The 24,128-nt window shown below is 48.3% G+C and overlaps 1 protein-coding gene across 1 annotated transcript in view; it reads right to left on the bottom strand.

Annotated features, from left to right (window-relative positions):
* brinp1 (bone morphogenetic protein/retinoic acid inducible neural-specific 1) overlaps nucleotides 1–24,128 on the bottom strand; it is a 113,016-nt gene that overhangs the window by 76,452 nt on the left and 12,436 nt on the right. The gene's annotated exons all lie outside the window — the stretch shown is intronic.

Genomic DNA, 24,128 nt, shown 5'->3' with positions numbered 1-24,128 from the left:
TGAAAAAGTGTTTGTGTGGGTATGTGTGTGTGCGTGTGTGAGAGAGAGATTGAGTGCAAGACAGACAGAGCACGAAAGAGTGCGTGTGGGTGTGTGTGTGTGAGAGAGAGAGAAAGAGAGAGAGGAAGAGGTTGGAGGGAGAGACAAAGTGCAAGAGGGGCAGATAGAATATGCGAGTAGAGAATATTTGAGAGACGGAAAGCCAGAAAGCATGTGCGTGTGAGAGAGGCAGAGAGAGAGAGAGAGAGAGAGAGAGAGAGGGAGAGAGAGAGAGAGAGAGAATAAAAACACTGTCATTACTCAGAAAGATTCTCGGGGCAGGACTAAGTTAAGAAATAATAAAATAAAAGCCTGAGTAAAATTAGCCGGTGCTTCTGACGGAGACAAAGGAGACGGCGCAGCTAAGAGGCCGCCGTCTGCACGGAGCGCTGCTCATTATCTCGTTTATTTTTTTTGTTGACGTCGTTGTTTCCCGTTCTTTCCTTAATCCACCCCCCCGTCCCCCCGTAGCCCCCCCCGCCCCCCTCCCGCCTGGCAGGCGTACGCGCCCCCGCCCCCCTCCCGCCTGGCAGGCGTACGCGCCCCAGACTGCTGCTCGCTCCGCGCTAACGAGGAACCGCTGCCCTTTCGCCGAGGAAGACGGCGAGGGGCCGGGCTCGGCGCGGCCTTCCTCCGTCTCAGAGCTAATTGGTTCGGTGATAAGTTCAGACGCGGGCTAAGAGCTCGCTTCATGATGAAGTGCGCCGTCGAGCTGTCCGCGCGGGAGGTCGCCGCTCGTCTAATTGGGAGACGGGAAGCATCCCGCGAACGCGGCCGACGGAACTCCCTCGGCCAATCAGGGCGGGACTCAGTGTAACCCCTGGAAGCGGGGTTTGAACGTCGGACGGAACGGTGCGGTACCTCAACACATAACAATCGCGCCTTGAAACCTTCACGCGCAAGCAGCTCCACATTGTGCTGACGCGACATTACGCAGCATTGTTAAACATAACAGCCCATAATATCCTAATATATATTACAGGCCCATATTGTGTTCATTTAAATTACCTACTGTGGAAAATTGTGAAATGAGAGTATTAAAATTTCTAATACATGAAAACTGCATACATCACAACCGAAAGATAATTATTGTCTCGTTTTTCTGCCACAAACTACATTTCTTTTTTTTTAACTAAAGACGCATTGCCTGGCTATGTCATCTTGCATTTGACCCCTATTGTATTTTAATTGCAATTAAAAAAAAAAAAAAAAAATTATACTTTAATCTAGCCTGAATGCAGAGTTTCAAGTTCAACGACGCAATTAACTCCCCCCCCCCCCCTCAGCGTTTTTCTGAATACCGCTTCCTGGAGAGCGGAGCTCGTCCGCCACGCTAACAGCTGGACTCCGGCACGGCTCGCCACTCCAGCGCCCCGGCTCCCCGCTTCCCGCCAGCTCAAACATTAGCTTTAGCGCCGCTGCCAAGCCTCGCCCGTATCCACGGAGACTAATCACCGCGCGCGCGCGCGAGAGCCAGGAAGTTCCGCGCGCTAACGTCTCCCGTCATAAACCGCGCGACGCGCTTCGCTAGCATGTTATTCCCGGTCTTGGGAACATAAAAAAAAACACGATTCGCCGGTGGGTTTGTAGTGCGTGTTGCAGCTCTGTCGAAGCACCGCTGTGACCAGCCAACACCAGGCAGAGCACTGCATGACAACATGGACCTCCATTTGGCTTTATAGATACTGTAGGTCCTTATTTTGTTTTAAACAACATTGAGATCACTGAACACGCAGTACTGCTAATGCCTTAAAACTGTATGTGTGTATATACACACACACACACACATATATATATATATATGGAATCCATGTTCATTAATATACCAAAACTGTAAGGGTTATTTATTTACTGTAACTGAACCTATTACAATATATATCTTATATGTGCAAAAATGTACACTTGATAGCAGAAATATTTGCTGTATTTTGCCATGTTTAGTCAACCAATCAATCTTCAGGTCGACACGGTGATTTACAGTGGGGCTATTTGAGGAAGAGTGAAACTGCGGGCATTTAAAAATCCATCGCAATATATCAATCGCAATATTGATCAGCGCACGCGTGCGTTAATCAATCCAGCCCGTATGATAAACAGACTTCTCCAGCGCTCGTGCGCTCTCCCCTGAGGGCTTTATGCATTCGCAGTAATTAGCTCGCAAAGATTTGAGCAGCGGAGTTTCCGGGATTAGCCGAATCCTCTAATCTTCTGCCTCTTCGGTTCCGTCCTTTAACGGGAGACACAGCTTGTTTATTATCTTCTCTTCGTAGCCGTACATCAGCTAACGCGCAAACGGAAAAGTTGATTTCGAGGTGAACCGAGACCCGGAAAACGACTCCGTCCTCGGGCTTCGGTAAGAAACGGCGCTGTTGTCAAAATGGCCGCCGCTTTCAAAAGCCACTTAACGCGGACGGGGGGGAAAAGGGGAGGACGTCGCCGCCTCGGACCGAGCGCTTCTCCCCCCGGAGGACTTCTCCGCGGCTGTCTGACGGCCGCGCGTTTGCGCCGTTAGCGAAGTTCGGCCGGCCCGACGCGCGAGGACGTCCCGTGCCGCGCGGCGCACAGACAGGCGCGTTATCGAGGGACGCAGCCGCTCAAAACTAAACCGAAGCTAAAACATAATGATCGTTTCGCAGGGCACATTACAGCACGATACATTCGCCCGGCGCTACGCAGCACGTTAGCGCTCGGCAGCTAGAGGAGCTCTCTCCATGCTGACTGATAAGGGAGTCGTTTTCCTGTGTAATTGCATTTAAGAACTTTGGCCCCTGGCTTCAGAAGCCTGAGACTGCATCATTAAATTAGTGCTCGTCTGCAGAAAAAAACCCCTCATTCTTTCTGCTGCCTCAGACAACAGACCAAAAATAAAACGAATGGGGGGACCAAATAAAACAAATGGGCCTAATCCAGCATTAAACAGCAGGACACCACTATGCTAAGAAATGTAGGTCAGTTTAAGGTTAAACAGTACATGTATACGTACATACATACATGCATACATACATATACGGAGGAGTGTAGCACATTGGGTAAGGAACTGGGCTTGTAACCGAAAGGTCGCAGGTTCGATTCCTGGGTAGGACACTGCCGTTGTACCCTTGAGCAAGGTACTTAACCGAAATTGCTTCAGTATATATCCAGCTGTATAAATGGATACAATGTAAAATGCTATGTAAAAGTTGTGTAAGTCGCTCTGGATAAGAGCGTCTGCTAAATGCCTGTAATGTAATGTAATGTAATGTAATATATACATGAATACATGCATACATACACGCATACATACATACATGTATACACATATACATATATACATACATGCTTGCATATATTCATACATAAATACATACACACACATACATCATAATACATAGTAGCATTCATACACACACACATCCATCCACCTCATACATACATAAATACACACATACATACATATGTGCATACTTACATAAATACATTCTCTGATACAAGTAACTATGCTACATATGCAGTAGAAATTAGGATAATGCTGGGAACAGAGTTGTAGTGTGGATAATAATTACTGGAGAAAGGATTTAAGGAAATTGTTGGTGGCAAAAATGCAACATTCCCTACTGTATGTCTTACGTGTTTGTCTTATGTATGCTACCTACTGTGGAAAAGAATTTCCTCCTTGAGGACAAATAAACTATCTATCTATCTATGTATCTATATAATTGGCGAGGAAGTTACGCCTTGTCCCCACCCAAATATACGCTCATGCTAAGGGTAAGCCTCGACCGAGCCTGAAAATAACATCAAACAAACCTGCAAATAGCACAGCTACCGAGCTACACCTGTGTGCACACGCACGTCAGTTAGCTAATTATGTGCTTCAGGAACATACTCTATATCTGACACTTTATCCTCCGTGTTAATAACTACATTTACAACAGATGTGATCTAAGCAATTTGTTTAGCCTATATGAACTGCTTTTTGGCCATTGTTAGCTTAATCGAGTTTATCTTTGATTTCCCAGTTTCAAAAATTGGCAAAATCATTTACGGCTCTGCACTATTTTCAGTAAGATATGTCTCTGCTGAAGTTATATATATACTGAAGTACACTTAAAATGGCCCATTTCCCCATACTGTGCTGGACAGTGAAGAGAAGGAGATCATGGACGCATGTGATCAGTCTCAAAAACTAGTTCAGAGCGGCCAGTGAACCTACCGAATCCAAGATATGCGGCGCTATCATGTGCTATCAATAGACCATCGATTCCGACCAATCAGAGCACTTCTGCCGCAGACAGCGTGGAATTTCGATTGGCTCAAATCAATCGGCGATTGCTCCTGTCAGCTCCTGCCAGCACCTCCCACGAGAATGGCCCAGGAGGCCTCGATCCTCCATGGCAACCCGTCGGCGCACAGATCCTGCATTTTTAATTGGAGGACTCCTTCTTGAAACCGTGACGACGCACAGTCAGATCGCAGGAGATCGATGGGGGGCGGGGGGTGGGGGTGGGGAGTGCGTTCGAATATCTCAGTTCAGCTCCCTGACAATTTTAAGTGGATTATAATTTATTTGATGTTAAACCTGAAGAGTGCAGAATGTAAGAGGGGGGAAAAAAATCTTTTGCCACTAGAGAGTTTTCTGTCAGCGTCATTATCTCCTGGGGCAGGCATTAGTCACACTGCGGCGTGTTTGCATGGTCTGCAGAACCGCGGCTGTTGTGTCTGTTTACCTGCCTATTTTTAAAAGCTGCCGAGCTTTCCTGCCGACTCGGCAGAAATCGGAGAGCGGAGCCGGTTTTCGCGCGCTAGGTAGCCGCGCCGCGCCGCTAACCCGGAACGCAGCGACAGTGACTAATCCCCGAGAAGAGATCGTTCAGCGAAGCCCCCTTTAAAATCGTTAATTAGCTCGGGCTAATTTGCGGTTGGCCGCGTCGTCTAATTGAATGTAGAGGCGCGGACAGATGCGGAGACAAAGATGACCGTAGTGATGACGGAGTGCTGTGTGTAGTGTGCACGTGTGTGTGTGTGTGTGAGTGGGTGATGTGGTGTGTGGTGGTGTGTGGTGTAGTGGTGAGTGGTGTGTGTGTGTGAGTGAGTGTGATGTGAGTGAGTGAGTGTGTGTTTGTGCATGTGCGTGAGTGTGTGTGTGTGTATGTGTGTGAGTGTGTGCGTATGTGCGTGAGTGTGTGCGTGTGTGAGTGTGTGTGTGCGTGTGTGTGTGTGTGTGTGTGTGTGGTGTGTGAGTGTATGTGTGTGAGTGTGTGCGTTGTGGTGAGTGTGGTGTGTGAGTGTGTGAGTTTTGGGTGAGTGTTGGTGTGTGTGTGTGTTAGTGTGTGTGTGTGTGTGAGTGTGGTGGTGTGTGTGTGTGTGGTAGTGTGTGGTGGTGTGTGTGTGTGTGTGTGTGTGTGTGAGTGTGTGTGTTGGTGGGGTGTGTGTCGTGAGTGTGTGTGTGTGTGCGTGTGTGTGTGTGGTGGTGTGTGGTGCGTGTGTGTGTGTAGTGTGTGAGTGTGTGTGTGAGTGTGGGGTGGGTGGATGTGTGCGTGTGTGTGGTGTGTGTGTGAGTGTGTGTGTGTGTGTGTGTGTGAGTGTGTGTATGCATATGCATTAACTGTAGAAGACGGAGCTACTCTCTGCAATATTAATGAATGGCTACATCCTAACAGGAATGTTCCATTCATTACAGAAGACTGATGTCATTACAGGCTCCTCCAATGGGCCTAATGTTACTGTGGACAGTAAAATATTTAGTGGTTTAGTGGTATGGGCAGTACGGTAAAAAATGAAACATGGCAAGACAGTAACAAAAATAATGTACTTCACCAATAAGGAAATTCAGCCTTGGTTTCCTTATTTGCGAAGTACATTATTTTTTTTCAAAGTAAAAAATAAATAAATAAAAAAAACAGGACAACAGGTGACTGAGCTAAACATTGCTCTGGCACCTAGAAATGCTTAAACATTTCTGTTGTTTAGTGGAAACCTGCCAAGGGAAAAAAGATGTTTTCCTCTGAGCCATCTCCTGGTGCAATATACCGGATGTACTAACAGCCTTGTTGAAAACTGTACACTGTCCCTGTCAAATAAATAAACTAAATCAACTGAACTCATAAAAGCAAGATCTGGCACAGGTTAAACAAAGCGTGAATACTTTGTGGGCCTTTAGCCGTAAGCAGCTTGTACTCGTGGACCCCAAGAACAATTCTTCTAAACTTTCCAATGTTCTACACTTACAACAGTATTTCTTTGCCTTGTTGACCTCATACAGAGCTACATTTTGAAACGACGGCCATTTTTAAAGCTATGTACATACTTAAGTGGCCCAAGATAACTGCCGGACTCAAAGGCATAGCAGTACCCCAACCTGGGATTCAAACTGGCAATGTCTCATTTAAGGAAGCAGTTCCAGAGCCAGTACACTACACAAGCCTACATACAGAATGTACCCGGAGATGTTGAGATGTTCCACCTTCCAGATGTCGGTGTAACCCCTTTCAATGGGCTACTTGAATGACACAGCTAAATTTTACAGGATAGATCCAGGACTCTTGACTATACAGATTACTGTTGATTTCTCTTTCAACACAAACACTCCCCACCCCATCCCCATCTCCATCCCATACCAAACAGCAAACAGGGAAATTTAGAAAAAAATATCCCATCCCATTTCCAAAGAAAGAGAGAAATAAAGAAAACAAGACCAGGTTAAAACCTAGTATATGGCTGGACCTAACGCACGTGATCCGGCCAACCAATGGTGTGACTTCATCACTGACTCAGTCACTCTGTCACGAACGTTCGTGTTTGTAGGGCTGGCCCGGCTGTTGCGGTCCAGCAGAAAGAAAGAAAGGATGGAGTGGGGGTGATGTCATGGTGGGGGTGATGTCATGCCTCTCCCTTCACTGCGCCGGTAATGGGGCTTTTTCTGAGACCCGCAGCAGATTTCATCAGCCAAATGCCCACGGACCGCTGGAGGCCACAGAGGGGCCGGGGTGCTGAGGATAATGAGGGAGCCCGTTAGCCAGCGCATTAGCCGGGCTCTCGCGCGCCTCAAACGACCGGGCCTCTCCAACAGCCGCCCCCGACTCCCATTCCCAAATCTGTCCGCCCCGGAGCTCCCCGATGGCTCCCCAACCATCGCCGCAATTACGGAGAGACGCCAGATTATTTGGCTGCGGTGATGTACGACATCACAGCGAAATGTGTTTTTTTTTCCCCCCGCGATGCCTCGATAGCACGGACGCAGTAATTATCGGATGATAATGGGGCAATGGGCTCTGCTACATAATCAGTTTCCCCCTTAGCCGTGTTCAGTAAAGGAAAGATGATTTGATTTTTGAAAAAATGATTTTTTTTTTTTTCCCTTTTTTATTACAACAATCGCGCCATTCTGACTCTGACCCCAGTGGTGCTGTTGGCAAGCATGCAGACAATAATGTCCTATCCAAGATAACATGATTTGAAGAGCACCCCCCCCAGGACAGATGCTCAGATAGCCCATGTTCTGTGTGGCAGGCAGTATAATTGCGAGCTAGATCTTCATCGCTCTATGCAAGCGGCTCGCAGTTTACAGCAAGTGAGAAAGGAAAGGAGTGTTTGTCAGTGAGGGGTTATATGAAGAGAATTCAGATGCAGGTGAAAGTTTTTCTTTTTCACACACTGACACAAATGCATGCACACACACACACGAATACACAGACGCACTGACATTGACACGCACGTACACACACACATACACACTCACACACAAATACAGAGACACACTGACATTGACACACACGCACGCATGCGCACACACACATACACCCACACTCACGCACACGCACACACACACACACACACAGACATACACAGACACACACACACAGACACACACTCACACATATTCCATGGCCCTCAACCTGAAATAAACCAAATTTGAGGAGAAAAACAATTAAATTCTCTAATGAATTGGACATGAAAGCACAGGGACATCCATAATCCCCTATGCACTCATCTGAGAAAATAGCACATCAAGCAATACTTCTGTCCCCAGATATCTCTCTCTCTCTCTCTCTCTCTCTCTGTCTCTCTCACAGACAGAGAGAGAGAGATTCTTCTCGCAAATATCAAGCAATTTTCAGAGAATTGCCCTTGGGTTTCCGAGTATGCGTTCTGACTGTTGATTTGTTTACTGAAGAAGACAGCGGATAGCACAGGCTTTCCAGTAACCGGGGAGAACAGGCTCAGGATTCACAATACACTAAAACTACCCTGGGATGAACCGGGCCCTTGAAAAGGTTGTGATTCCTTCCTCTTGGTCCCTGGAGGACTCTGCCTGGTGGCAGCTGGTACACTTGCACCGCGCTGTCTCGGGTTTGAATCCCCAGTGCGGTTCGCCACCCTTTTTACCCTTGAGCACTGTTATTTACCTGGGCTCCTCCGCTGAAACGCAGCTGTGTAAATGGGTTGCTGACTGCGCACAGCGCGAACGCGCAAGCACAGAACATTTCTCACAGCAAGGGCACCTGGCGCGAGTAACTGATGCGTTCGGACGGCCTCCTCTTCCGTCCCGTCGAAATTCACGCGCAAGCACAAAACGTGTCTTATTCTCGTTGGTGTACACACGGACCGGGGCGAGTTTTTCTGCTGAAATCTATTAATGGTACGCAGCAAAATACCCAGTGTTCGTTCAGCTCTAACAGATAACATTTAGACACACTCTGGTCCAGATTGGGACCAAATGCTATCTGCTTGTGTTGAATTAACACTGTTAAGAGTTGAATTAACACTGGACATTTTACTGTGTGCTTGCATTTGGCACCCATTTCAAGGTCAAGAGTCAGAAAGGCTGGTGATGTCAGTGTGTGACGCCCCCGAGAACACTGAGCAGCGATCAGCCTGGTTTTCATTGGTTGATTTCATTTTTCTTTTCTCGCCGTCTCTGTGTGGCTCATTCTGCGACACACCATTTATTTCACAGCTTATTTATTTGCCTTTTTTTCCTTTTTGTCTTTCCAACACCGGTTGCACATAGGCGTCAGTCGGGGAGGAGTTCTCCGGTCTTGAGGGGATTTCCTTCTCCTTCCTGGTTCCTCTCCTCGTTAATATTAGTCAAGGCTAACAGGCCAGACTGCGGTCTTCAGCTGAAGGGTTTTGGGGGAGGGGGGGGGGATCAAAGATGGATGGAGGAAGGAACAAGAAGTACAGGGAGAAATGGGAGGGTCGAATTATGAAGTTGCCCGCCCACCCCCACCCCCAGCCTGCTTCCAGTTAACATACAGACTGCCACACTAATGGCCTGCCGTCTGCAGTTGCCGGGAAACTGACAGAAAGAAGAAAGAGGCCGAACTTTTTTTTTTTTTTCCTTCTCTCGAGTGGCCTTATTTGGTGCCGGCACAGCGCCCCGTGGGCGGGACTGTCCGGAATCGGAGGGCGGACGGTCCCACCCCCGATCAATGGGCCGGGTCCGAAAAGAAAAAGAGAAGAAAAAAAAAGGCAAAGAAAAGAAAGAAAACTAATTCGCTAATGGTCTGAGTTATCGTCCTGTTTACCTGCGGCCAGCTTCGCCACGCCGCGCCGCGGTCGGCTTCGGAGGGGGAGATCGATAGAGACTCGCCGCTAACCCGCGCCCCTTCGCCTGTCGACCCGAAGCGCCCGCCGGGGGGGGGGGGGGGGGGGGGGGTGGGGGTGATGGGGTGTTACAGCCGGGTGGCTGCTCAGGACTCTGATTCTACCCCCGGTCCAAAACGAGGAAAGTCATGAAATCACGATATCACAAAATCACAAGCAAGGCAAATAAACTCATAAAGGCTTCGATGTAGGTGTTACGCCCGAGATAATCAAACTCAAACTATTTACAGATAATTAAACGACTAGTTCCGCAAACTAGTCGTTCAAACTAGAAAAATGAAACCTGCGTTTGAAAATAACGTATCGCAAAATGGTGGTTGTCCTTTGTCAAGGCCCACTGATCGACTGCAGAAAATCGCACTTTAAAATCGGAAAATAACGCATTCCCAGATTTCGCGCGTTTGACCGTGGGTGATTAGCAGCGTGCGAGAACAATGGCTAATTTCATTACCCTTCCCAAATGTCAAGCCCATGACTGTGATGGAGTCCGTTAATTAAATAAACCATCAGCATTAAGTACAGATAGTTTGTAGGCACAGGAAGCGTGTCATTTTAAAACACGCTTTGCTTGTTTTTAAATGTCGAGCCTAGATAAAGAATATCCCTATTGTGTGTGTCACGGGTACAAATGGAGAGAGTGGCTCAAGGTTGCCATGGTTTCTGTCAGATTTACATCCACTAATGACAGATTATTATTTATTTATTATTTATTTATGAATGATTGCCCAGCAGTTAGGTTTACTCAGTCACAGTCCTAAAATGTATTAAGCATCATATCACATAATGCATAATACAGCAAATATAGTATTTTCTTTTTTAATTTCATTTATTTATGTATGTACTTTATGCAGGTAAGCCGACACTGCTGTCGTGTCCTCTCTGGATTCGGATTCTCTTGGAGAGCACTTTATTACCTTGGCTACTCCAGCGACACTCTTTCTTAATCTCCACTACATTTTACGCTCTTCACACTGCAGTGATGTTAATAAAATCAGGGACTTTTCATCTCATTCCTGTAAGAACGCGTCAATCATTGTTCATTTTGTGCAGCGTGGGGGATTTTTCTTGCGTGTGGGTTTGGGGGGAGCCGCACTTGTGCCGAGCGAGGACCACAGCACTTTCAGGGGCGCAGAACGTCCCTCAGTTTAGATTTAGTTTCAGAAATGAAAAACCTGAACTTTGAATGAACTGGGAATTATATGACAGCCAGGCTTAGAAAACTCACATACCTGTCTCTCATGCACTTCAGTATCTCCCTGGAGTGTCCCTTAATTCATGCTCTTTTTTACGAACATTTCCAGAATTTCAGTTTTTTTTTTTTTTTTTACCCTCAGATTTCAGTGCTTGAGAACAGCCTCGGGCAATGGGCACAAAATAGTTCAGCACAACGCAGGGGACACTGAGGGACACAACATCAAGCATACATGAAATCACCAAAAAACAGGCTGTGTGGCCACTCCACTGCATTTTGAATTCGGGTTGCCAGATTTTATTTATAATCTTGCTATAAATCCTGGAATAAAACTTCAGTAGGGTGAGGCACTCCACAAAACTGGCAACCATTAGCTGCTGGAGCAGGCGTGGACAACGAGGGCCGTATCTGTTTGTGGTTTTCATGCCAACTTCTGGCCTTAATTACTTAATTAGCCCTAACATTTACACCATCTGAAAATTAGTTACATTTCCTGATAGGCGCATGAATGACAGCCGAAGACTCCTTCTGTCCCTATATGCAACGTTTTACTGAGATCTAACCTACGAGTGAACCAGTGTTGGTGTAAACAGCCAATTAGCTCATTTAGCCAGGGTAATTGGTGGAAACAAAAACCTGCAGACACAATGGCCCTCCAGGACCAAAACTGTCGACCCCTGTGCTAAAGCATGACATGTCAAACTGGCTATTAGTCACAATACGTCTATGGCTTCACTGCCAAGAACAGTGAATATAATACAATAATAATAATAATAATAACAATAAAGCATCCACATGGGTATATCTAGATATTCAAAAAGTATATATTTATTTTAATTTTGACCACATTTATTTATTTTCCACAGGAATGTTTATAAAACCAAGGTGATCGTCACAAGGAAGCCAAATTCGAGGATGGCGAGTTGAGAGGGACATAATCTGGAACACTTCAGCTATTCAATTCCTTAACGTTATGGATTATGGATTATATAGGACACTATGTGTACACAAATGGGCACTAGCTGTTGTGGCGTTCAGTCCAGTGGAGATTCGGATTTGGTCTCCCCCCCCCCCGCCTACTAGCGAAGAGAGGACAGGACACCTGTTGAGTAACGAGCCCAGGTGCATGAAGGTGTGCTCCTCTTCGCATCACAGGGGCCGAGACCAGGAGCACACGCCGAGCGAGCGAGAAACCAGACCACGTTAAAACCTAGTATATGGCTGGACCTAACACACGCGATCCGGCCGACCAATGGCGTAACTTCATCACTCAGTCACTCAGTCACAGACATTTGCGTTTGTAGGACTGGCCCTGCTGTTGCGGTCCAGCCAAAAAGAAAGTGCCACTAAAAAGCAGGAGCAGCTGGCAGCTGAGAAGCTGGTTGGCTGAGATGAGCGGAGAGCTGAAAAGCTTCCGCTGTTCAGTTTTGCTTTCTTTTTGTCTTGTTCATTTTAGTTCATTGTTTCTTCCTGGAACTGGCGAGGGGGCAGGGCGGAGGTGTTTGTTTATTCGTTCTCGCGTTGATTGCGGGCGCACTCTCTCCCTCCAGGCGGCAAACTACGGCGCGAACCCGGAACTGTCGCATCTGTCTCACGGGAATTTGATGAAATATGCCAGATATGCTTCAGCACTTATGTGGTTGCAATCATGTTGCCGGTAGTCAACAAGGTAAGAACCCCTGAAAGCTGTAAACCAGGGGTGTCCATTCTTATCCGAAAAGGTGTTTGTTTCAGCCCAGGACTACAACACCTGATTCACCTAATTAACTGATTAATCACGGTCTTCAGTCAAGACCTTGATAAGGAGAATTGTGTGTTTCCGCGGTAACACCCCTGCTGTGTATCTGCTCACCACTAATGGACCTGCTGGGCATGCTCAGACACTGGAATCCTGGGTAAACGCCATGGCAGGACCTCCATAGAAACTACACAAAACCTTCATAAAGACTGCGTAACACCTTCATAACCATTACATTAGGGTTCATAGACTCTAAATAGACGATCAAATCAACAAGTGCTGCGTCACCATTCCTGTCATAAGAGATATTGCCATAGCAAGCAAAATTACATAATGAATGCTCATTTAATGCTTAAGGAAACATTTTCGTAGAAAGCGTCAACAACAACAATCCAATCAGGGACCAGAAAAATTGTCGTATTCTTCTCCTCTCACATCAGGTTCGCAGCACAAATTCATCACAGCTTTTGGCAAACGGACACCTATTCTTACGTGTAGGTGGAACATGCTGTACACAACGAGCATTTCCCGGCACTTTCTCGGCGCCGGCGGCGTCATCGCGGGCGAGCGCGCGCGCGGAAGCGAGACGCGCGTCCCTCGTTAAAACGCTGGAAATAAATCGCTCGGCTCGGCGGGGCGTGTGTTTACGGGCTCTTCCCTCCGTCCCGCCCCGACTCCCGCGGCCCGCTAATGAAAGCCCCGCAGCCTCGCGCTTCCGACAGGCTCTCTCTCCCCATCCCGCCACATCTGTTTCTCTCTCTCTCTCTGCAGCCGCTTCTGCTAACAGTAAGCGCGCGTGTGACCGATGCGCTCTTAAACAGGCCCTGCTACATCATGCTACCGACCGATGCGCTTTTAAACAGGCCCTGCTACATCGTGCTACCGACCGATGCGCTCTTAAACAGGCCCTGCTACATCGTGCTACCGACCGATGCGCTCTTAAACAGGCCCTGCTACATCGTGCTACCGACCGATGCGCTCTTAAACAGGCCCTGCTACATCGTGCTACCGACCGATGCGCTCTTAAACCGACACTGCTACATCGTGCTACCGACCGATGCGCTCTTAAACAGGCCCTGCTACATCGTGCTACCGACCGATGCGCTTTTAAACAGGCCCTGCTACATCGTGCTACCGGTCTTTGAGGTCTTAAACCGGCACTGCTACAGTTAAAATGCTTATGGGGAATTCTGAAAAAGAAAGGCCAGAGAAAGAATGGGAGGGGTGGAGGGAGCGCGTTTTAATAACCTTGCAGCTATTGAAGTATTGACGGTGCTTGCTGACTCGATGGTAACTTTGGAAATCTCTAGCTGGAGTGCTGTTTGCTTGCTGCGTTAAATGCACTTGCTGTAAGTCGCTGTCTGAAAGCATCTGCCAAATGACTAAGCTGTAAACTGGAAAAAGAGCAGGGAACGATGAAGGGTGAGAGAGAGAGACAGACAGAGAGAGAGGAAGAGAGAGAAACTAACAGAGAGTGAGAGAAAGGGAGGGAGAGAGAGAGAGAGAGAAACAACCGGAGGCAGAAACACCATGGTTACTGGGGTAAGTAGACCCGCGAGAAACAAACACCCAGACATGCAGAGACACTGTTTTGATCCAGGCCACATCAAAACAAGCCTCTCGCTGAGCCCGCTGATAATTATTTCGGTTACCTGTCCAATTATTTAAACAAATATGCCTCCTGCGTCTGCCTCTGCTGGGATGGAGTCGTCATAGGCGTGTAAATCTTTAAAAATCGATTCCCTCCCCCCCGCCCCCCCGCCGCGGTGAGTCGGTGGGCCTGCAAAGCAGCGGGGCTCCAATCCGGAGATTCAAACGAAACGGCAAGAGCTACTTTTAGCACGGAAAACGAGCGTGAAATATGGCGCACCTCAAACAGACGGGACGTCCACCTGGGCACCCCTGCCCTCCCCAACCTCAAACAGGGGGTCTGCGCCCAATCGGCTGGCTCGGGGGTAACCGGGCCTCCGATTCGACCAACGTTTTTCCATCATTCATCGGCCAACTGAGCATCCTTGTTAGTTTCTATTTTTCTACGCAAAAATCACCCGTCGGCGAGCGTGCCGGGCTGTCGTCGCGACGACCGAAAGGCTTTCGCTTACAACCTCGTTAGCGAGCGAACGTCAGGGATGGATTCCTGTTTGACTCCGGGCTGTGTCTCTGCCAGAAATTCGCCTCGCCGTTCTAACAGCCTCGTCTGAACTTGATGGTTCGTGAACCAGGGTGTACTGCGTTCCCTCGCGTTCTACCAGATTCATTCACTCGTTCCTGAAACGGCATCCGCTCCTCTGTTGCCAAGGGTGGTTAAGCGGCTGCTTTCAGACACGAGGGAAACGCTCTCTGATGGTTTCTTAATTTGTACACCTGCCCGTCTACCCTCACATGCTCTGCAGGTCTGCCTGTATAAATAATTATAATAGAGAGAATGGAAGTGTGTCTTACCCACTTTTGTTCCTAGCCGTCCGAGCGGAGGACCTACGTCTCGATGTGTGTGTCATAACGCTAAAGCAGGGCTGCCCAACCCTGTCCCTGGAGATCTACTGTCCTGTGGGTCTTTGTTTCGACCCTAATTTTGCTCAGCTGATTCTACATAGCAGCTCACCGAAGCCTCTATAGCTCAGTGTTTCTCAACCCTGGTCCTGGGGACCCACTGCCCTGCATGTTCTAGATGTTTCCCTGCTCAAACACACCTGATTCAAATGAATGGGTCGTCATAAAGCTCTGCAGAAGCCTGATAACTGCCCATTAATTTGAATCAGGTGTGTTGGAGCAGGGAGACATCTAAAACATGCAGGGCAGTGGGTCCCCAGGACCAGGGTTGGGAAACACTGAGCTAGATGTTGAATGAGGTGTGGTGAATGAGGCCTGGAGTGAAAACCTACAGGAAGGTAGATCTCCTGGAACAGCTATGGGGTAGTATTAAATAGTGAGTTTGACTGCGAAGACGGTGTCCTGCACAAAGCTCACGTAACTCGCCATGGCGAAGTCCAGAGAGGAGGGGTTTCGGTCAGAAGGTTTGCCTGAGTATCACTGCGCTGGAGTGGCTCCTCCAATGGGACCCGGCTGCCCGACTGCAGTTAATTGGACGTGAAATGCACTCTTCTGATTCGCTGACGGTACAACCGTCCAGCCGAGCCTGTGCACTGCAGAGTTTAAGGAACTGTCGCCGGGCGGAACACACGCTGAAGGCCCGTCTGCTCTCTCCCGCAATAACGGAGAATGTCACCGGGATGAAACAGAGCGATGAACACGGTAGGGTGTTCCCAAAATAGATTTTAAAAATGGAGAAAGGTTTAAAAAAGTACAAAATACACTGTCACACCCAGATAGTAACACAGAGTTCTTGATACACGCACACACACACGCACATAGACACACAGATGCGTGCACACACAACGCACACACACACAGACATATGCACACACACACAGACGCGTGCACACAAACACACATCGACATATGCACACACATGCAGATGCGCACACACAAACACGCACACACACGGACAAGTGTGCACACAGACAAGTGTGCACACACAGACAAGTGTGCACACACAGATGCACACACACGCAGACACATGCACACACACACAGACATATGCACTCACACATGCAGACGTGCACACGCACGCACACACAAACACGCACACAAACACACACACAGACATATGCACGCACACGCAGACATACGCACGCACACACAAACGCATACACACACACACACACACACACACACACACACAAACAAATAAAAATAACGACATGCTTTGCCCACTCTCTCCAGTCGAGGGGCTGCTGGTTAACCTTTGCTGGAAGTTTCCGAAGGCAGGCCCGTTCGCAGTCGCACCTGCTTTTCCTGCGTCCGCTGACGGAACATCTGCTCACGTCTCCCGGGACGACACCTCTGGCGAGCTCCCCAGAGGGTCTTACATTTGTTTTATTTCCTTTTTTTACATTCATATTTCTTTGGCTTGGCCCGGCTCAGTCCTCTCCAGAAACGCAAGGCTTCCCAGACTCGCTGACCTCATTTCATTCTGTTTTTTTTTTCCTCCCTTCCCTGGAAGGGCTCCTCCGGTCCCTTTCGTCCTCCTGTTTACCCATTTCCTAACTGATGATAAATACAAGCTGGGACCGAAAGGAGCCATTTCTTTACAGAATTTGTCAACCCAGAATAAGACCAGGGAATAAAAGAATATATATATATATATATGCGTGTGTGTGTATATATACTGTGCACACGCACACGCACACACAAACACACAAATACAAAGGCAAACACAATTTATTTTTTAATTCCCCGGTCTTCTTGTTTCCTGGGTGTGACGAATTCCGCAGAGCACAGCGGCTCCCGTTTGGTCCCCGCTCGTATTAATCAGTACGGAAACGGAGCCGAGCCCCAAAGCCGCGCTCGGTCACTTTACCGCCCTTCCTGAGGCGGGGGCCGGCGACGCAGGAGCGAACGCGCGCGGTGTGAGCGCAGAGCAGCGGGCGCCGTAAATCACACGGACCAGGCGGGACGACGCGCAGATGGCGGAGGAAAAGGGAAAAAAACGCGCTTTTGGTTTTCACGTCCTCGCAGCAGGCGAAACGCTGCGTAGCTGAGCGCGTTCACCTATACGGCTCAGGAAGTAAATCGGTACAAAAATAAAAACTATTTGTTTGTTTGTCTGCTTGTTTGTGCTTAATTTCAGAGATACTTGGTTCCAGTCATTCACAGCAATTTATCCCGAAGAAATCAGGGATGAACGGTTATCCGTCCGCAGGTAACTCCCCTTTCCCTTTCTTGTTAGCCGCGAGCTAACGGGCTGCTTAACAAAGTCACTGTCGAAGGTTCCCTCGCTTCCCTAACGACCAGCAAGGGGAAGGGGGGGGGGGGGGGGGCAGGGTGGGTTGGGGGGGTCAAGGAGGGGGGGAGCAGGCAGTGCCACTGGCCGATGCGGACCCTCTCTTTTAATGCGCAGTCATTTCCATTTTGGCCACCCCCCGCTCTTCTTTCGGTCTAATGAAAGGTTCATTCAGTCCGTAATTGGCCTTTACAGACACACACGCACGCACGCGCGCGCCACTGTCCGCTTCGCTCTTTCCCGCTATTCCATCTGAGGAAACGACCTGATAGTCCTGGATATATTTCAGCACAGTGATTAGCCTGGTGCTAAGTGCCCCCCGGGCAATCATTTCCATTCTGGGCTCTCGCATCTCGACCAAAATAATAATAATTTGGGAGAATTTTCAAAGGCAGTTTGGCTTTAGTTTCCAGCAGATGCAATCCAGACAAACCTATTAAAAAAATAATAATAAAAAATCTGAAAATAAAAGCCAGCGTCTGTGTGACTCTGTGATGAAGCCGGAGCCGTCGCTAACATCAACGCTAGCCACACAAAGGGCGCAGAAAATGTCAAATTGTGCTCTAAACATTATTGCTTCCAATTAAACAAAAGGGAGCTCGCCGTGAGTCTGCTCTCCTTTCTTCAGATAGCTTTTTGTTAATCAGCCAGTCTGGACACCTTATCTACTTCATGAAACAGCAGCGGCATTTTTATTTTTCTTTCAGAAAACGACCCCCTGCTTCATACAAGAGAGATGTCACCTTCTCACTCGATAACAATTAACTTTGCCTTCAGCAGAATCTTAGCGTAAGTTAGATTTTTCTTAATGCATGAACACAATTTGCAGAGTTCTTGAATCACTGAAATTAACCTGACAATCTGTGTTTGTGAAGTCGAAAAAATAATTAAAAAATCACTTTATTTTCATGTCAAAATTAACTAAATGAAAAATGAATCCAGGCATATTCAGACCTAGTTTGTAATTCACTTTCAACTGTGACGCCGTCATTTGGAGAAAAGAGCATGTCTTTCTTGTGTTGGTATTTTTGGGTTTTATTTTTTACTGCGACAGTACTGTCATTAAATCTCTTGCCTATATTTCACAGCAAGGAAATTACAATTCGATATTGAAGATATCGCAAGTTCCGTCCATCTCGCTGACTTCAGAATGCCAGAAATATAATCGCACAAATAGGGTTTATCAGTGACCTCCAAATGTTGACAAAACATATTTCACACCGTACTGTATCTCTATCCACTTACTCCAAGTCTTCTGTATACCGTAATCAATTTAAAAAACTCGAATAATGAGGGGAAATTAAAACTACAGCGTTTGGGATTCCCGAGCTAACTCCTCAAACAAAGAAACACAAAAAGTTAGTGGCTTTTGGAGTCTTTTCTTTGTAGAAGAACATGAAGAATTTATCCCATGCGCAAAACATTCAAGGTGTGTGTTTGTCTGTGTGTGTATGTGTCTGTGTGTGTCTGTTTATGTGTGTGTGTGTGTCTGTGTGTTGTGAGTGTGTGTGTACGCTCGTGTGCGTGCTACCCTTTACTACTAACTGTTCAGTGCCTTAAAACAGACCGTAATTCAGCCTTTGCCATTGGAATCCATGCTCCTATACTTTTGTTTTCCCCCCGAGCTCAATGGACTTTTTATATCCTGCAGGCATTTGACCACGGGGCAGCGCATTCGTTTACAAAGCACGTCGACTGCAACCCCAAAAGAGGATTACGCGAGGTAAAATAACGCACGCGCCCGACACACTGAATATGCATAATGTAAACACACCGGACGCCGTGCGCTTTACCTTACAGCAACAAACACAAAGCAAATGCTTGTTTAGGGATTTCTGAGAGACCGGAATCTTTTCCTCTGAATTATTCAAAGGCTGAATCTCTCCGTACCAGAGGAGAGGGTACCGCGTCGCTGCAAACGCTCCGCAGACTCACGGGCCTCGCCCCCGTCGCTGCCGACGCCCGCGTCCTGTTTCGGACCCGTGACGTTTCGGAATTACTGCTCACCTGGTTGATGGTGCGAATGAGACCAGTTAATCAGCTGTAATCAGATTAAGTCCCATGCACATCAATTACGTATTGCAACTTTTCGAATAATCAGCGTGTATTCTGTTTCAGTGCAGTGTGTTTATTTATGTGGTTTTGAGTGGTCTAATTCAATTCCATCCATGCTCAGATCCGTTCAACATTCAACATATTAGCTGAATTTCTTCCAGAGAAATGCTGTGGGTTTTTTGACTGTTAATGGCTGACAGTTGTTCATCAGCAGGCAGAGAATAGTCATTTCCACTGCAGCTTGATCTGCTGAAATAGCCTAATTAAAGCAAAAGCAAGGGGATTGTCATAAACATGAGAAAACGGTGCTTTGTGAAAATGACGGGTTTGACGCTGTGTGAACATGGGGTTTGAGATCTCAGCTGGTTGAGAAAAACACCCCAATTTGCAGATTTGGTTGCTGAGAAAATGCGCTGTGTGACTTCTGCCGCAACAGAAACCCTCAGAGAGGGTTTTCTGGGACAGACAACTTCACAGCCACTTCAGCAACACAAAGCCATGTTCTGTAACACAACACAAAGCCATGTTCCATAACACAACACAAAGCCATGTTCATTAACGCAACACAAAGCCATGTTCTGTAACACAACACAAAGCCATGTTCTGTAACACAACACAAAGCCATGTTCCATAACACAACACAAAGCCATGTTCTGTAACACAACACAAAGCCATGTTCCATAACACAACACAAAGCCATGTTCTGTAACACAACACAAAGCCATGTTCATTAACGCAACACAAAGCCATGTTCCATAACACAACACAAAGCCATGTTCCATAAGGCAACACAAAACCATGTTCTGGAACACACACAACACAAAGTCATGTTCCATAAGGCAACACAAAACCATGTTCTGGAACACACACAACACAAAGCCATGTTCCATAAGGCAACACAAAACCATGTTCTGGAACACACACAACACAAAGCCATGTTCCGTAAAGCAACACAGGCAACACAACGTCATGTTCCATAACGCAACACATGCAACCCAGTTATGTTCCTTGACTGTAATTATGACCAGATTCCACTCCAAGACACAAGTCACAATAGAGACCTCAGGTAGCACAGGTAGCTGTTCATTTGGGGAGGTTGAGAGGTTGGGCTCGCTACCTTTCAGAATTTGTGTTAGAAGTTAAGGACATTCATCCCCCCCCCCCCAGAGGAATTTGGGCTGGCTTGTTTCTACGGCAACGGCTCACCCCAATTCGGCCCAGCTGCATCTTAGCAGGTTAACTTTTCAGGCCTGAAACGCGATGATTGAGAGAGACTGTCAAGGCAGTATTAATAATGATTTACTCCACCAGCCTTTCAAGCAATTTCTTATTTATGACCAATGTGCCAAAAAAGTAACCTTTCTAATGATTATGATGTAACATGATGGTTGTACTTAAATTATTTAAATTATGTATTCCAAAAACCTTCAGGAAATACGTATACAGCCTTCATTAATATGATGTAACTTCTTGTATGAATAATTCATTGGCACATGCACTGTTTCATGAATGCTAACATAACCTATGTTATGTAAAACCGTATTATCAAATGTGACATGACACACAACGTCCCTCGGCCTCCTGAATTCCTGCGTACATGCATGCAAATGATTCGCAAAGAGGCTGTGATGTCATAGTGGGGGGGGGTTAAACATGGTTCCTTGACACTTCAGGGACATATACTTCCTGTATAGTGTGACCATGTGACCAGAATTATCGCCCTGTTACTGAATGTGACAGCAAATGGAGCGTGACAGGGTAGACATGTATGAAAAAAGCCTGCCCCCACCCTCCTTATTACCCACCCACCACCGTCCAATACGCCACCATCCAACCCCTGCCCCCACCAGCCTGCAACCCCCACACCCCCCTCCCCCACCCCAGCAATTTAGTCACTCAAGACAGCTATTTAGAAGGCTGCAGCTGTGAGCCCCAATCAGATCCCGGTTCCCACAGGCTGGGCGCTTGGCTCCGTTCCTGATTGGACGGTTCACGCGACAGATGGCCGATCGGTTTAGGCGATTGGTTCCAGCAGCCTGTCACGCGAGCAGCACGCGTGTTGGGCTCCGGTCTTTTTCGGGCCGGTCGGGTTTATCGGGCTAACCGGGCGGGGAAGGAAACGGAAACGCGCTCCGCGCCGAACGCGGCTGACGCTCAGCCGTCAAACGTGACCGCGTGAACCGTCCCTTCAGTTCGGGAGCTCGGTCCAGGGCGCTGGGTGTTGGAGAGCGCACTGCGCACCGCCACATCGTCGCAAAAACGCACGGCGAATCGGCACTGCGCCTCTCCCTCACAGGGGTGGAGCCCGTCACCTGAGTCAGATCTCCGGTAAGGCCGCGGCGAGCCGCCAACCCAAATAACGGTGATTTTTTTTTTTCAGTTATTGGCGGCTAGCTTGCGCGTCTCGCTGCCCTGCGTGCGCTGTTTTGAGAGTGACGGACGGGGCCTGTCTCACCCCCCCCCGCCTCGTTATTAGAGGAAACGGCGGGGAAGGCAGTCCGCGAAAGGTCACGAGATGAGTCTGTAATGATGTCGGACCGCGTCTCGGCGCCGCACTTCCTGTCGCCGCGGACGTGCGCGCCCTTCCGCTGACAGTTCCTGTCTAGAAACGAACGCCGGCGTCGCTCCTGCGCCTGTCAAACCCCGAAAGGCGACGTCGGGACGTAGAATTCCCCCGAAAACTGATCTGGAGTCAGCCGGGGGAGGGGGGTGGCTCGTTAAACCGGGAGGGCTGAACTGGGCGTGACCTCAGGACGTGGGGTACGACCTCGGGACACCGAGGAGTTTTTCCTCTCGAGGGTCGTTCCCGGCTCTCTGACACCTTCGAGTTTCCGGAAAGAAACGGAAGCGCGAGTCCTTTGACCGCCCGAATCCCCGCGGCTCGACACAACGTCATTCAGCTCCAAGGCGGGAAGATGGCTCGGCTTCTGGGAACGACTGCGCCCCGGGCGGCTCATCCATCTTTCGGAAGCGGGGAAGTTATGCAGAGCATGCGCCGGATAAAAAATAAAATAAAACGAAGGAAGCATTTTGAGCCACTTTAAGAAGTCGGTAATAATGGGAAGCGTGGCGCAGGCGATTAGCAGCCCCGGGCAGCAGGAGACGCGCGGGCAGGGAAGCGCCCGGGCAGGAGACGCATGGCGATGTGCGCGGGCAGGACAGCGCCCGGCCGCGTCCACGGCGATTAGCATGTAGCCGGCGGACGCGCCGAGGTGTCCGCCACCGGGTGAGCGAGAGTCGGCCATTTTCCCGTGGACCTGCGAGGTATGATTAGCCTCCGGGCAGAGTCCCATGTGGTAGTGGACTCAATGCCATGGCAACACAATAGCCCATAATGAATGACTTCACATTGTTTTCATTTTTTGTTAACCGCATATATCACAAGCAAATAAACAACAGATTCAAATGTCAAAAGTGTACAAAAGAGAACAAAAGAGACAGCAAATATTGTATGTTTCATTGTATGAATGTATGTATGTATGTAGCATTTATTGTTAAGCATCTTTAAGACCATGAAAAGCGCTATATAAAATACATTTATTATTACTATTATTAAAATACACCCATCTGTAATTTTCTACTCCATGTTAATTACCCACAGCCTTCACCACCCAACTGCAATTCTCCCCAGGCAGTTTCTGATAGCCCACGTTGATGGGTAATGTAGTACACAAATTCTAGTTTTATTCTAGCACTGGGTGAAACTTTAAATATTGCAACAGCTTGCAAGCCCAGTGAAATGGAATCCTTGCGACTATATATAGGCTATGTACAGCAAGCCCCCGTGCGCATGGACCCCATTACACGTTACGAAGCGCCTCCTCCGACATTCTTTCCGTCTGTCACACGTCAGACGTCTTTCGTCACCCCTCAGTCTGTTTTAGGTCGGTCCTCAGTTCTCAGACGCCTCATTGGTGGACGACGAGGACGGGCGATGCACTCCCGTGGCCGACGGGAGAAACGCTCGGCGTTCCGTCAACGTTCCTCCGTTCGTTTTTTTAATTGTTTTTCTTTTGTGCTGAGACATTCGGTTCAGACGTCAAAAAAAACAGCCAAAAGGAGAAGAAGAAAAAGAAAAGAAAACTTTCGGACGGGGGCGCGACACTCTCTCGGAGGAACGCCGCAGTTCCGTTTGAGCACACGGTCAAACGGTCCGCGGGCAGGAGGAGCGCCTTCCCATACGCAGATCCGCCGTTCGGTCGCGCGCCTCTTAAAAAAGGACTCATCCCGTTCCGGGAAGGACTCAACCCCGGCGGGGACGTGGCCGACGATCGCTTCGGAGTCCGCGCGCTTCCGCACCTCACGGAATTTTCCGGAATTTAGGGCGACGGGTTCTCAGACGGCCCTCGCGGGATTGGTCGCCGCGCTCTGGCGTGAGACGCCCGCGGTGCGTAACTAAGGGCCTCCGCTCCATGGTAACCGCAGAGACCAGAGCTAACGCCGGCGACCACCTCGCTACGAGCGCTACGGACCAGCGGGCCTACGATGCGGAGGGAGAGGAGGACCGCACGCGGAACTGAGCTTCCAATCACGTCTGCCGCACGATTTAATCCTCCCGCGTAGTGTGCCGTACGCCAAACAGGTTCTCCAGGAAACACGTTGACAGTGCGTCAGGATTTCGGCTAAGGATCGAGTTCAAAACCTTACGAAACTTCTTATTTTTCGTTTAGCAAAAT

Source organism: Anguilla rostrata, chromosome 14, assembly GCF_018555375.3.
Source record: "Anguilla rostrata isolate EN2019 chromosome 14, ASM1855537v3, whole genome shotgun sequence".
Lineage (NCBI taxonomy): Eukaryota > Metazoa > Chordata > Actinopteri > Anguilliformes > Anguillidae > Anguilla > Anguilla rostrata.
The sequence above is the reverse complement of the archived record's forward strand: the minus strand, read 5'-3'. Positions and strand labels throughout refer to the sequence as shown.